Raw genomic sequence first — 13,522 nt, 5'->3', positions numbered from 1 at the left:
TGACTGTATATATATAACTCCCCCCTGTTAATATATAATGGTTACTATTTTTATAAGACAAAATAAATACCTATCCCCTACCTGATTAATACTGTATACTAGTGCCTTTCTACTCTTTGCTTTGAAAAGAAATTAGACACGAAGCAAAATTTTAAGTGAATCATCCCCATAGTATTAGGGTTTTGTTGTTATTAAAAAAAATTACCTATGCACATATCTTGTAAACAAAAAGCTATTTAAAAAAAAGAATACTGATGGTCTGTTCTGTTATATTGCAATTAAAATAGTCAGCCCTGAAAAGGAGAGAGCTTTGGAATTGTTAAGATAGGCAATAAGGCTCACCTTCTAATTGCCACAGTCCATCTTTCCAGAAGGGTGTCAACAGATGAACATGTCTGAGATAAGTAGCAAGAACTTAGAAAATAAGAATATATAACTGTATATATATATAACTATAGAGTTATGAAATGATACTATTTTATAATCTTCCCTTTGTGGGGATGTATATGAAGGGAGGGAAATGGAAGATGCCAACATGGAAGATCATAGAGAATAGCACCCTTGTTAAATATATTGCTCCCAGTAAAATGCAATTGGAGCTTTTCTGCATAAATATTCTTGAGAGAACATTTGTATCAACACTGACACTTGCCAGCATGTTTCTAATACACACTTCATATTCAATCTGTTCCATTGAGAGTTAACAAACAAACTCCATTCCCCCAGCTGTTTTTAAGTGTCCAAATGCAGTCATCCTTTTACAAGCAATACACAGTCTGCATTTAAAGAACTAAGATGTTAAGCATTATTTCATGCATTTGATTCAGGATATAGCATATGACCAACATGTATTATTTCCTAGTAACTTTATTTGTCAGTCAATGCACAACAATAATCTGCCAAGCTGCTAGCGGGTACCAACTATTTTTTTTTATAATTCATTCCATTTAATGAACATCTGAAGAGCTTCCCAGGGGAGGGGCACTTTAAGCAGGCTCTGAGGATATGATGACAAAGATAAAAATAGTTCCAATGTCAAGAAGTTGGCATTCTTTTGGGAATATATAGTGATGATATAAACAAATACAAAATGATTTGAAAAGAGAGAAATCAAGGGGAATCAGGAAAATTTCCTACAGCAGATGTCAGGAGGGAGAACATTCTGGGCAGAGACATCCATGCATTTTGACTCATGCAATTGCCATTAATTGTACTTCCCTTGATGGTATTATGCTCTCTACTCCTATGGCTCTGAGAACATAATGGGGACTCTATAAATAGGCATAAGTGCTAAACATGATACAAATAATTGAGAAAGGACAGTCAAAAACTTCTTCACATCTTGGGGATTTCTTGTCTATCCTTTGTGGCAGTATTATATATCCTTCCACTAAATACTCAAATACTCTCATGTAGATCTGTGGTCTCATCATTGTGGAAATTCCTTCCAAAAAGATAGTTCAAAAGCCATACCATCACTCTCATAAGTTCACAATTGGAGGGCTACCAAATATGCTGGAGACCTTCCTTGATTTCTGTTGACATGATGAGAGTGCCAGTGAAGCAGACTGATTGTCTTTTGTCATCCTTTTCACTTACCACATAAATAACTCATCTTTTCTTCCTGTTACACAGTTCCTTACTGACATTTTATTCCTGGTTGGTCCAGGTTGCAGCCTGTTCACACACATTATTCATATCTCCATTACTTTTTGTGCAATGCTCATTTTTACTTCTTTGGAGATTGTTATCTTCCATGACTTGCTACCATATAGCAACACTGGCATAATATCAATGTTAAAATGATACAGCTTTTCTTTCATGGGAAGTGTATGGATCTTTAGCAAATTCCTAAAGGAAACCTGTTTTCCTTTTTTTCTTTTTTTCATGGATGTAGATATACTTTGTACTTGGATGTCCAATATAAATATACTTAATGGATAAACTCTAAAGTGTGTTCATCCAAAAGTATGATGAACTTTCATCTGTTTTGTATTTTCTGTATAAATGGTCAAGTTAAACTACTTTGGCTGATTACAGATCTCTTCTATAAGTCTTTTGAGTGTTCTGAGACTTGATAAACAATAAGATTGTCATCTTCCAACAGGAATATTTAGAGGGATCTTGTCATCCACAAGTATTGTCCCTTTATCACAGAGGGAAGCACTTTATGCAAGCATCATGTTTAGAGGAAGTTTTAGCACCAATTTTCCATGAGAGTATTCCCAAAAGAACTTGTTATTGCCACTCATGTAAATCTTTCTGTTAATATATAATGGTTACTATTTTTATAAGACAAAATAAATACCTATCCCCTACCTGATTAATACTGTATGTACACTAGTGCCTTTCTACTCTTTGCTTTGAAAAAAAATTAGACACGAAGCAAAATTTTAAGTGAATCATCCCCATAGTATTAGGGTTTTGTTGTTATTCAGAAGATTCAGTTGTGTGTCCAACTCTTTGTGACCCCATTTGGAGTTTTCTTGGCACTAAGGTAGCAAATGAAATAAGCATAAAAATTCGAGAAAACACAGTGTATTCTCTCACATTAGAGGTCAGGGTCCCCTGAAATGAACCTAATCCAGATAATGCATAAGAGCTGAGAGTGGCCCCTTAGTAAAGAAGGGAGTGGGTAAAGTGCTTTAGAATTCTGCCACTGGTGACAGATTATTAATTTATTAAGGAGAGGATTCACTTTATTGGAAAAGAGAAATTGAGTATTGTTTTATTCTTCTGAATCAAATGCCTTTTCATAATCAATAGTAATAAACACAGTGGCATCTTATATGCTTTCTGCATCTTTAAGTTACTTGTGAAATGGTAAAGAAAGATCTTTATTACTTGTGAAAGACTGCTTAGTCATTACTAATATTCTCATTGAGCATTCCTTAGTTTTGCACATATAGATAACTCTCACCAAAAAAAATGTATATATGGGAGAGTAGTCACAGAGATTGGTATCTCAAGGATAAACTGCCATTTATAAATCAAATTCTAAAGTGCATTATAAATCAAATTCTAAAGCTTTATTAAGAATGTTTGTTAACTTAGTAATGTCTGTCATGTTTGTGGAAATCTATAAAAGGTTGCATTTTTTTAGTTATTTCTATCATAATTTCAAAAATAAGTTTAATTGCTCTAAATCAATTGCCTTAATGAAGAAAGAGTGGTGCCTTAGCTAACAAACATTTGATCTTCATGTTAAATAGGGGAAAGACAGATATTGATTTCATTAATAATAATGGATATTTATTTACCTAGTGCCTTAAGAGTTGCTCTTGATATATATTTACAACAACCTGTCTGTTATTTTATACCTATTTTAAAGGGGCAAACCCATAAAGGATTTGATGAAGAAATTGAAAATGAGAGAAGTAAAATAGCATACATAGAGTCACAGGGTTTATAAGTTTCAAAGCCCATGCTTAGCATTGTATGTACTATATCAAATAACTGCCCTATGATTTAATCTGCATTTTGGGAATCAATGTCACCATTAAAGAGTTCCTTAAAAAAAAATCAGAATATCCAGGAAGGTACCATACTGTACTCATTTGAATATGGGTCCTCAGAATATGTTTTCAGCTTTTGTGACTCCTAAACTACAGGTCTGATCATGTCACTCCTCCTTCTCAATAAACTCCAATGGTTTCCTGTCACCTTTAGGATAAGATGTGAAATACTCTGGGGTTTCAAGCCTTTCATAACTAGTTTCCTTCTACCTTTCAGTACTCCTTTATATTTACATCAAACCTCCCCCACATTCTCTGTGATGCATTGCCATTGTTCTTCTTGCTTTTTAGACAAGACCATCTCACATCTTTGCACGTTTTCATTGGCTGTCCCTGGAACATGGACTGCTCTCCCTCCTCAATTCTGGTTCTGGCTTCCCTGGCTTCCTTCAAGTTCTACCTAAAAATCCCATCTTTCTCAGAATGCCTTTCCTGCCCCTTTCATTTTAATAAATTTTCTCTATTTTTTTCCAATTTATTCTATATATAACTTGTCTGTGTATAGTTGTTTACATGTTGGGTCCTCCTCTAGAGAGGTACACCTCTGTCTTTTCTTTATAACCCCAGTGCTGAGCACAATGCCTGGTGTGTAGAAAGTGCTTAATAAATGATTATTGACTGACTAACCAATGATGTATTGAAATTTGGGACTAATAATTTTCTCTAGAGGTTAGTTGTTCCTTTCAAACACAAGACTGGAGAAACCTAAAAAGGTAAACAGGAAAGGGAAATCATAAGGGATTTAATAAAGTTCACCTGTTTACATCCCTGCATTGGAAGATGATACTTGTAACTCATAAAAACTTTCTTATTATTAGAAAAGTTTGAAGGAATATCTTGGGTTTTTTATTTTTTTCAGTATCCACCTTTGATTTTTTCCTGGAAACAGCTTGCTCAGGAATGATATAGAGAGAGAGAGAGAGAGAGAGAGAGAGAGAGAGAGAGAGAGAGTTGAATGTGATATTTAAATATTAGTTGTTCATCTTTTAGATGAAGATAACAATATGACTGATGTCTTAATAGAATTTTGATATTCACCAACTGTGCCTTTTGTTATTGAAGATGGCTGCTCAGCAGATCAGGGAAAGGTTGCTTAGGTGCTACCTGACTTTGCTACCTTAGAGTGGCAGTGTGACTGACAGACACTGAGTGGTGTCGGCATTTCATTTATCTCTGAAATTATCTGATTTCCAAAAGTTCTACATGGGTGAGGGAAGAATGACCCTGTGAATTCATCTTTCTACTTTGAATTAATGTTTGATATTTGATAGAACATAAAAAGCATCAAGCTTTTTTAATGTTCTACTGACACCAGTGTCAACAAAGTGCTGAAATAGCAATCTTTGTGTTGCCTTTGCTTTTGGACTGCTGGACAAAGGGGAAGAGAGAGACACACACAGAGAGAGACAGAGAGCTGGAGATAAGGACACAAAGGGAGAGGAGGAGGGAGACTCCAATTTTTATTTGCCTATCTTTAAGACCATGAACACCTTTTAGTGAACCTTTCTCAAAGATAAACTGTATAGTGTCTTATAAATCAAATTCTAAGGCTTTATTAAGGATGCTTGTTAACTTAGTAATGTCATGTTTGGGGAAATCTATAAAAAGTTGCATTTTATAGTGTAATTCAGAATAATAATGAGGGTTATAGTTGAGTTCAGTAATGAAAGCACAATTTAATATGTTGGCTATCATCTTGGGTTTTTTATTTTTTTCAGTATCCACCTTTGATTTTTTCCTGGAAACAGCTTGCTCAGGAATGATTCGTGTTGCTTGCTTTTAAAGGCTAGAGCAGTGCTAAACAGGGACTTAATGAGAATCTTATGCCATCACCTTGGAAAAGCCTTATTCCAAAATGAAACTGAAAGCTGGAGAATTAGAACTGCCAAAGAGTGAGATAATCTAATAGCTGCAACATGGTAGACACTATTTTAGCATCCCATGGTTTGTTGGAAGGAATAATGAATAAAAATAGTGATAAAAAGCACTTTGCATGTAGAAAGTGTCTTTCCCTCTGCCTGCATATTTTAACCAATTAGATTCTAAAATGGAGATACTTTTGTATCTTATTTCTTGCTTTTCACTGCTGGTTGGTTAATAATAAGACTCCTCAGAAGATATGTAATTTTATAGAGCTTGTATATTTTCAAAATTTGATCATATAGAAATAAAAGGTTTTATCTGAGATACAATATCCCACTAGTTTCTAAAATCCAGTCCTTGGTAATAACTATACTAGTCTTAGTAATTTTCATTACAGTTATTTGACAAATCCCAACCTCCCCAAGTATTCCTCTAATACCTGGAGCAGGAAAAGAAGGAAAGCATAGTTCAAACAGTATGACAAGTTTATTTGTTATTTTAACAAGTAAAAGTTTTTGGTGACAACTATTTCACAATCTTGTTTCAATTATTTTTCAAGTATTCTATAGAATTATTTCAGGCATCTCCTTTTTAAATGAACCCTGAAGTCCCTTTCCTAATTCTACTTCTCTTACAATCGCCTCACCTATCTTAGTCTTCAATTTCTAATTAACCATTATTATTTTTGCCTTTCCTGGTGTGATAATCATTTTCCTTGACTGAGGAGAGAGAAGAAAAGAAAAAATGGATTAGTTCCATTTGATTTTCATATTTATTCACATTATGCTATATGTTCTAAATGTGTTCTCATCTTTTTATTGTTTTGTATATACTATTAAAAAGCCCTTTTGATTGTCCTTTGCATTTTTTCTCTATCATTTTATATTTTTATTTTCCTAACCCTCTTCTTACAAGTCTGGGTTTCTCTTCTATACTTCATGTTGTTATTATGCTCTTCTGTGCAGCTTTTGTTTATTTTACTTTTAGATTTGAGCTCATTGGAAAGCTCTCTATGTGGTCTCTTCAGTTTCTCTCAATGCCTTCCCCTTTTCTTCCTCACTAAGGAAGAAATGTCATAATAACGATAATATTCAGTTATAATAACTGAATTTTTCAATCTCTCTCATCCATTGAGAACTCGTTTAATCTCAGGTCACGGATCATACCTATCCAACTTTTTTGTCTTTTTTATATTTCAAAGTCAAAGTACACTTTAGGAAATGTTCTCATTCTTTTAGTTCCTAGTTTTTACCTAAAGAAAATGTTAGAAAATATACATATACTTTATGTCATATTGTATCTTTAGCCATAAATGTGAGTATATATAAAATCATTCTATTATACTTCTATTTATCAATTCTTTCTTTGGATGCAAATAGTCTTCCTTCATAGGTCCTTTGTAGTTAATTTGAGTATTTATAATAGTTTTAATTTAATTTAATTTAATAATAGTATAATATTTATAATAGTTAAAATGACTAAGTCACTCAAAATTGTTCATAAAACAATATATACATTTTGACTTTATTAAGAATTCAATATTTCATCTTAAATATGCCATTCACAATATTAGAAAGGAAAGCTTTATTAAAATGAGTAAAATTAAATAGAAACTTTATAAATAGAAACACCTAGTCCCAAAGGCAGAAGCATGTAAGTATTAATCAATTGATTACTAAATAAGAATTGTATTGAGCAGCTGCTACGTTGTAGACATTGTGTTAAGGTATGACTTTTGGGAATACTCTCTAAAATGGAACTCTTGGGTGGAACTAGCTAATCAGAGGAAAAGGGCAAAGGCAATGGATAATTCCAGGGTGAGAAGTTCAGGAGTGAAGTGAGCTTTCAGAGTGCATAGATTTCTTTTTTGTTTTTTTATTATAGCTTTTTTATTTACAAGATATATGCATGGGTAATTCCCTAGCATTGACAATTGCAAAACCTTTTGTTCCAACTTTTCCCCTCCTTCCCCCCACCCCCTACCCCAGATGGCAGGTTGACCAATACATGTTAAATATGTTAAAGTATTAGTTAAATATAATATATGTATACATGTCCATACAGTTATTTTGCTGTACAAAAAAAATTGGACTTTGAAATAGTGTACAATTAACCTGTGAAGAAAATCAAAATGCAGGTGGACAAAAATAGAGGAATTGGGAATTCTATGAAGTGGTTCACACTCATCTCCCAGAGTTCTTTTGCTGGGTGTAGCTGATTCAATTCATTACTGCTCTATTGTAACTGATTTGGTTCATCTCATTGCTGAGGATGGCCACGTCCATCAGAATTGGTCATCATATAGTATTGGTGTTGAAGTATAAAATGATCTCCTGATCCTGCTCTTTTCACTCAGCATCAGTTCATGTAAGTCTCTCCAGGCCTTTCTGAAATCATCCTGCTGGTCATTTCTTACAGAACAATAATATTCCATAATATTCATATACTACAATTTATTTAGCCATTCTCCAGTTGATGGGGATCCACTCAGTTTCCAGTTTCTGGCCACTACAAAAAGGGCTGTCACAAACATTCACGCACATACAGGTCCCTTTCCCTTCTTTAAAATCTCTTTGGGATATAAGCCCAGTAGTAACACTGCTGGATCAAGGGTATGCACAGTTTGATAACTTTTTGAGCATAGTTCCAAATTGCTCTCCAGAATGGCTGGATGTATTCACAATTCCACCAACAATCTATCAGTGTCCCAGTTTTCCCATATCCCCTGCAACATTCTGCATTATCTTTCCCTGTCATTCTAGCCACTCTGACAGGTGTGTAGTGGCATCTCAGAGTTGTCTTAATTGTGCATAGATTTCTTAAGTATGATAGAGGAAGTCTGGAGAGTCAGGAGTACAGATTGATGAGATCCTTCCTAGACTCTAGTCTGATCTGAATGAAAATTTTTAAAGATTTCCACGACTAATTTCCATACATTTTTACATGTTGTTATCCATGCCTAGAATGCACTTCCCTCTTGACCTTAGGATTAGAATCCCTGATGGGTTCCTTCAAAGGTAAATTTATGTGCTTTCTCCCACATGGACTTGTTTTTCAGCAATGTGATGATTCAGGCCAATTCTAATAGGCTTGTGATGGAGAGAACCACCTGCATTCAGAGAGAGTAATATGGGAACTGAATACAGGTCACAACATAGTATTTTCACCTTTGTTGTTGTTTCTCGTTTTTTTCCCTTTTTGATCTGATTTTTCTTGTGGAGCATGATAAATGTGGAAATGTTTAGAAAAATGCACATGTTTAACCTATATTAAATTACTTGCTGTCTAGGGGAGGGGAATGAAGGAAGGGACAGGAAAAAATTTGGAACACAAAGATTTGCAGGAGTGACTGTTGAAAACTATATTTGCATGTATTTTTTTATAGTTAAATATTGTCCTTATTTAAATTACCTTATTTTATAATTACAATGGTTGGGGAAAATAATGAGCAGTTTTTTTTATTAAAAACAAACAAACAAACAAAAATAAAAACAAATCTACCTCATAGGGAAACCTCCAGTCATATTGGATGCTCTTTAATAAAACACTATATGTTTTTCAAAACTCCAGTATTTTACATGCTATATAATTTCTTTTCTTTTTCTTCTGTTTTTTTATTTTATTTTTTAAAGCTTTTCATTTAAAAAACATATGCATGGATAATTTGACAACATTGGCCCTTGCATAGCCTTGTGTTTCAGATTTTCTCCTCCTTTCCTCCCACCCTCTCCTCTAGATGGCAAGCAATTCAAAATATGTTAAACATGTTAAAATATATTTTGCATGTATTTTTGAAAAATAAAAAACTATTATAAAAATGCATTTTTGAAATATCAGGATATTTTGCAAGCCAAATAGCACTAGATTGTTTCTTTTCTGTTTACAAGCTTTCTTAGTTTGCAAAATCCCAGTAGTTTTTGAGGTATCTTAAAAGTTAAGATATGTCAGATTGAATTGAGAATTGCACTAAATTATCAATTGAGTTTAATAAATGTAAAAATTTGCAAACATTATTAAATTATTTATTGGCAAATATATTTTTCTCCAGTTCTATCTAACCAGGTTGTTCTATCTAACAGGACCAAAGATTTATGAGCTTGTTGAAAACTGAGACAAAGAAAGCATTTGGAGAACAGAGATTTTTCCCTCATATTTTTTTTTGGTGTTTTTTTTTTCAACTATAAGACAATTTTTGTTTTCCAATTAGAAGTAAAGGCAATTTTTAAGAGTTTTTCAAATTTTAAATACATTTTAATTAACCTTTTATTTTATATTGCTTATACTTTTTAAAATTTATGAAATAAAACAAATATTTCTATAACATAGAAAAAGTGATTGCACATGAAACTGCAAATCTAATATGTACTATTTGCTATTCCTTTTAAATATATAATAATATTATCTTCCTTTTTTCCTTCTGTCCTCCCACTCCCTGCCCTAGGGATGTGTACCACTAGAAATAAATATATGTATATATATGTAAAATCATTCTATACATACTTCTATATCAGTTCTTTCTCTGGATGCAAATAGAGTCTTCTGGGTACTTACAATAGTCAAAATGACCTAGACATTCAAAATTGTTCTTAAAACAATATTTCTGTTACTATATACACTTCGACCCAAATATATCACGACTAAATCTATTTCCAAAGATAATTAGGGGAAAAGAAAAAGAACCTATATAATTTGAAACGTTTTAGAAGATTTCGTGGGGTGGCAAAGAATTGGAAATTGTGGGGTTGCCCATCAATTAGGAAATGGCTGAACAAATTGTGATTTATGATCACGATGGAATACTACTGTGCTATAAAAAATCATGAGCTTGATGATCTCTTTCTAGTTCTACAAAAATCATGTTTTTGTAGTTTGTTATGGCACTGAATAAGTAGATCAATTTAGACAGAATTGTCATTTTTATTATATTATCTCAGCTTAGCCTTGAACAATTATTTACATCTGATTTTGTGTGAGAAGTGTTTTGTAATTGTGTTCAAATAGTTTTTGGGTTTGTCATGGCAGGTAGATCTCCCTCAACTATTTTATTTTGACTACAGTAATTTTAAGTGAAATTTCTCTATCTATTGCTGATGGGCTCTGTCAGTAATATATACAAGTGCTAATGATTTGTATGGGTTTATTTTATATCCTGCAACTTTGCTAAAGCTGTGACTTACTTCTAATATGTTTTTGGATTATTTTCTAGGATTCTCTAAGTACATCATCATATCATCTGCAAAGAATGTTAGTTTTATTTCCTCATTGCCTATTCTAATTCCTTTAATTTATTTTTCTATTCTTATTGCTAAAGCCAACATTTCTAGTGTAGTCTTGAATAAGAGTGGTGATAATGGGCATCCTTGTTTCACTCCTGAACTTATACACCCAGTTTCTCTCCATTTCAAATAATGCCTGCTGTAGGTTTTAGATAGATACTACTTATTATTTTAAATAAAGCTTCCTTTATCTCTATGCTCTCTAGTGTTTTTAATAGGAATGGGTGTTGATTTTGCCAAAGCTTTTGCTGCATCTATTGAAATTATCCTGCATTCCTCTTATAAATGAACTCTATGATCTTAAAAAAATATCAACAGACTTGCATGAAATAATGAAGAGCAAAAAGAGTAGAACCAAGAGAATGTTGTATAAAGGCAATTTTTGACATTCATTTAAAAACTGAGTTTCAAACTCTCTTTCCTTCTCCTTTCACTCTCCCCCTCCTGGTGGTATACATTTTGATATAGGTTAAACATGTCCAACCATGAAAAAACATTCATGTATTAGTCATATTGTGAAAGAAGACACAGCTCTGACTCTCCCTCTTCAAAAGAAACATACGCAAAACCTCTTCTAAAAACTCCTAGTCTCTTCATTTTTTATTTGCTACTTCAGTCCAATCAGACTATTTCTTGGGGGAAAGGCAACAACACCACTATGATGAAGAGAATTTTCCCATGAGCAAAGAAAACTTGCTTCATGCTTGATCTGCAAGGATATGGGTATCATACTAATGGTGATCAGGAGGATCTGGAAGTACATTTTGATTGTATCATAATTATCTGTAGCCCAGTAAGAGTGCCAATTATGAAGTTGTGAGCTATTAAATCCTTCAAGATCCTCAAGAAAATGAGCTTCTGATTTGCAGCCCTTTTTCTGAACAGCCATCACTGAAACAGCTGTTTCAGGATAGTATAGTAGATGTCTGCCATGTTGCCTGGCACAAAGATGAAGGCTTGTTGTTCAGTCTTCCTGCAGAAGAATTACAACTTTAGCATGGTATAACCCATATCCTCATACAATATGAGCTACTCATTTAAGGCAGATGGACTTTTTAATAGTTCAGGGAATATGGTAACTCCAGAATAGTGTCATACCCTTATAGAAGACCCACAGACTCTCCTCAAGAAAGATCCTGGGTACCACTTCTTGTGCCTAATACCACCTAACTAACTTCCTTTCTTCTGTTATGAATTATTCAAAGGGGAACCCCCTCAAAATTATGAGGGCCTTCCTCTAGGTTTTCTGACATTACATGGGTGTCAATGTCATACTTAGAATGTCTATTATTTTTTGCTCTTTTTATTGGATTGGATCAATTTTTATTGATCATACCATCCTTTGATGATATCTTTTTGATAATTCATATATTTAATTCTTTGTGAATTTGTGCAACAATCTATTTATACTAATCATACTGCTCTCCACTGTCCAAGTCACCCATAATTTTGACTCTTTGGTGATTGTGGCTCTTTACCATATGTCTAGCAATACCAGAAGACTCAATATTCAAAACACTAAAGTGCATATACACACAACTACACATATGTTACATCTCCAGTAGTGCAGATGCAAGCCATCATCCGTTCTATACAGTTCTTACCTACGTCCTACTATGAGTTAATCATAGGAAGCCTACCAACAGGCTGAAACTTTTCTCACATTTTTCTAACATTGTAAGGAGCAAAAATTTATACATTCTTGCCATGGGACAAATTTATCTTCACCTTTTGATAATACATTTCTTTAAGAACATCCTTTATTCTGGTTCTCCATCATAACTCCTTGTTTGCAATGTGTCACCACTTGCTCACACATTCCATATGTCTTTCCATTGCCCTTTGTGATATATTTTCAATTCCTTTGCAACTGTAGTATTTAGTAACTAGAAACTGAACAGAATTGTATTATTTTTAGATTCAGAGAAAAGTTTGGGGTCATTTAATGCTCTTTACAACTTCCAAAATGCTTGAATGGATGAACAAATAATGGAATGAAAGGTAATGAGAAGTCAAAACATGATTTGAAAAAAAAAAAAAGGAAATTGTCTTCTCAATAACATGAGATTCAAGATGATTCCAATAAACTTGGGATGGAAATGCCACCCCCATACAGAGAGAGAACTATGGAGACTGAATGTGGATTAAAGTATAGTATTTTACCTTTTTATTTATTTCTCTTGTTTTTTTTCTTTTGGTCTGACTTTTCTTGAACAACATGATTATCATAAATATGGAAATATGTTTAAAAGGATTACACACATTTAATCTATGTCGGGTTGCTTGCTGTCTCAGAGAGGTAGGAAGTAAGGGAGGAAAGGAGAAAAATTTAGAACACAAAATTTTATTAAAATGTATGTTGAAAACTATCTTTACATAGATTTAAAAAAGTAAAATACAATTTTAAAAAACCAAGTACATAACAGATCTAAGTAGCATGAATAAAAATGATCAGAAAATCCAGGATGTCCAGTGAAATTAGTAAAGAAAATAGCAAGAGATTAATATATTCAGACTAAGGAATGATATGAAATGAATGTGTGTGTGAATGAGTCAAGGAATAACAACAATAAAAATGCGATCCTTTAATAGATTTCCATAGTTGATTCAATACATGTTTGCTGAAAAACACTTAAAGATAAAATCTATGTGCTCCCAAATTCCCTGCCCCTCACAGAGCCAAAAAGAATAATATGAACTGACAGACTTTATGGAACTTACACTATTTCACAGAACCATTGTCACCTACTTGTTGCTTTTAGTCAAATAAGGAATTATATCACAAAGGGGAAAAAACATATCATTTATATACCTATTCCCAAAATCACCTCCTCAAAATATTTTGTTTTATTTTCACAAAACACTAAA

This window comes from Sarcophilus harrisii, chromosome 3, assembly GCF_902635505.1.
Source record: "Sarcophilus harrisii chromosome 3, mSarHar1.11, whole genome shotgun sequence".
Taxonomy (NCBI): Eukaryota; Metazoa; Chordata; class Mammalia; order Dasyuromorphia; family Dasyuridae; genus Sarcophilus; species Sarcophilus harrisii.
Note: the sequence above shows the minus strand (reverse complement) of the source record.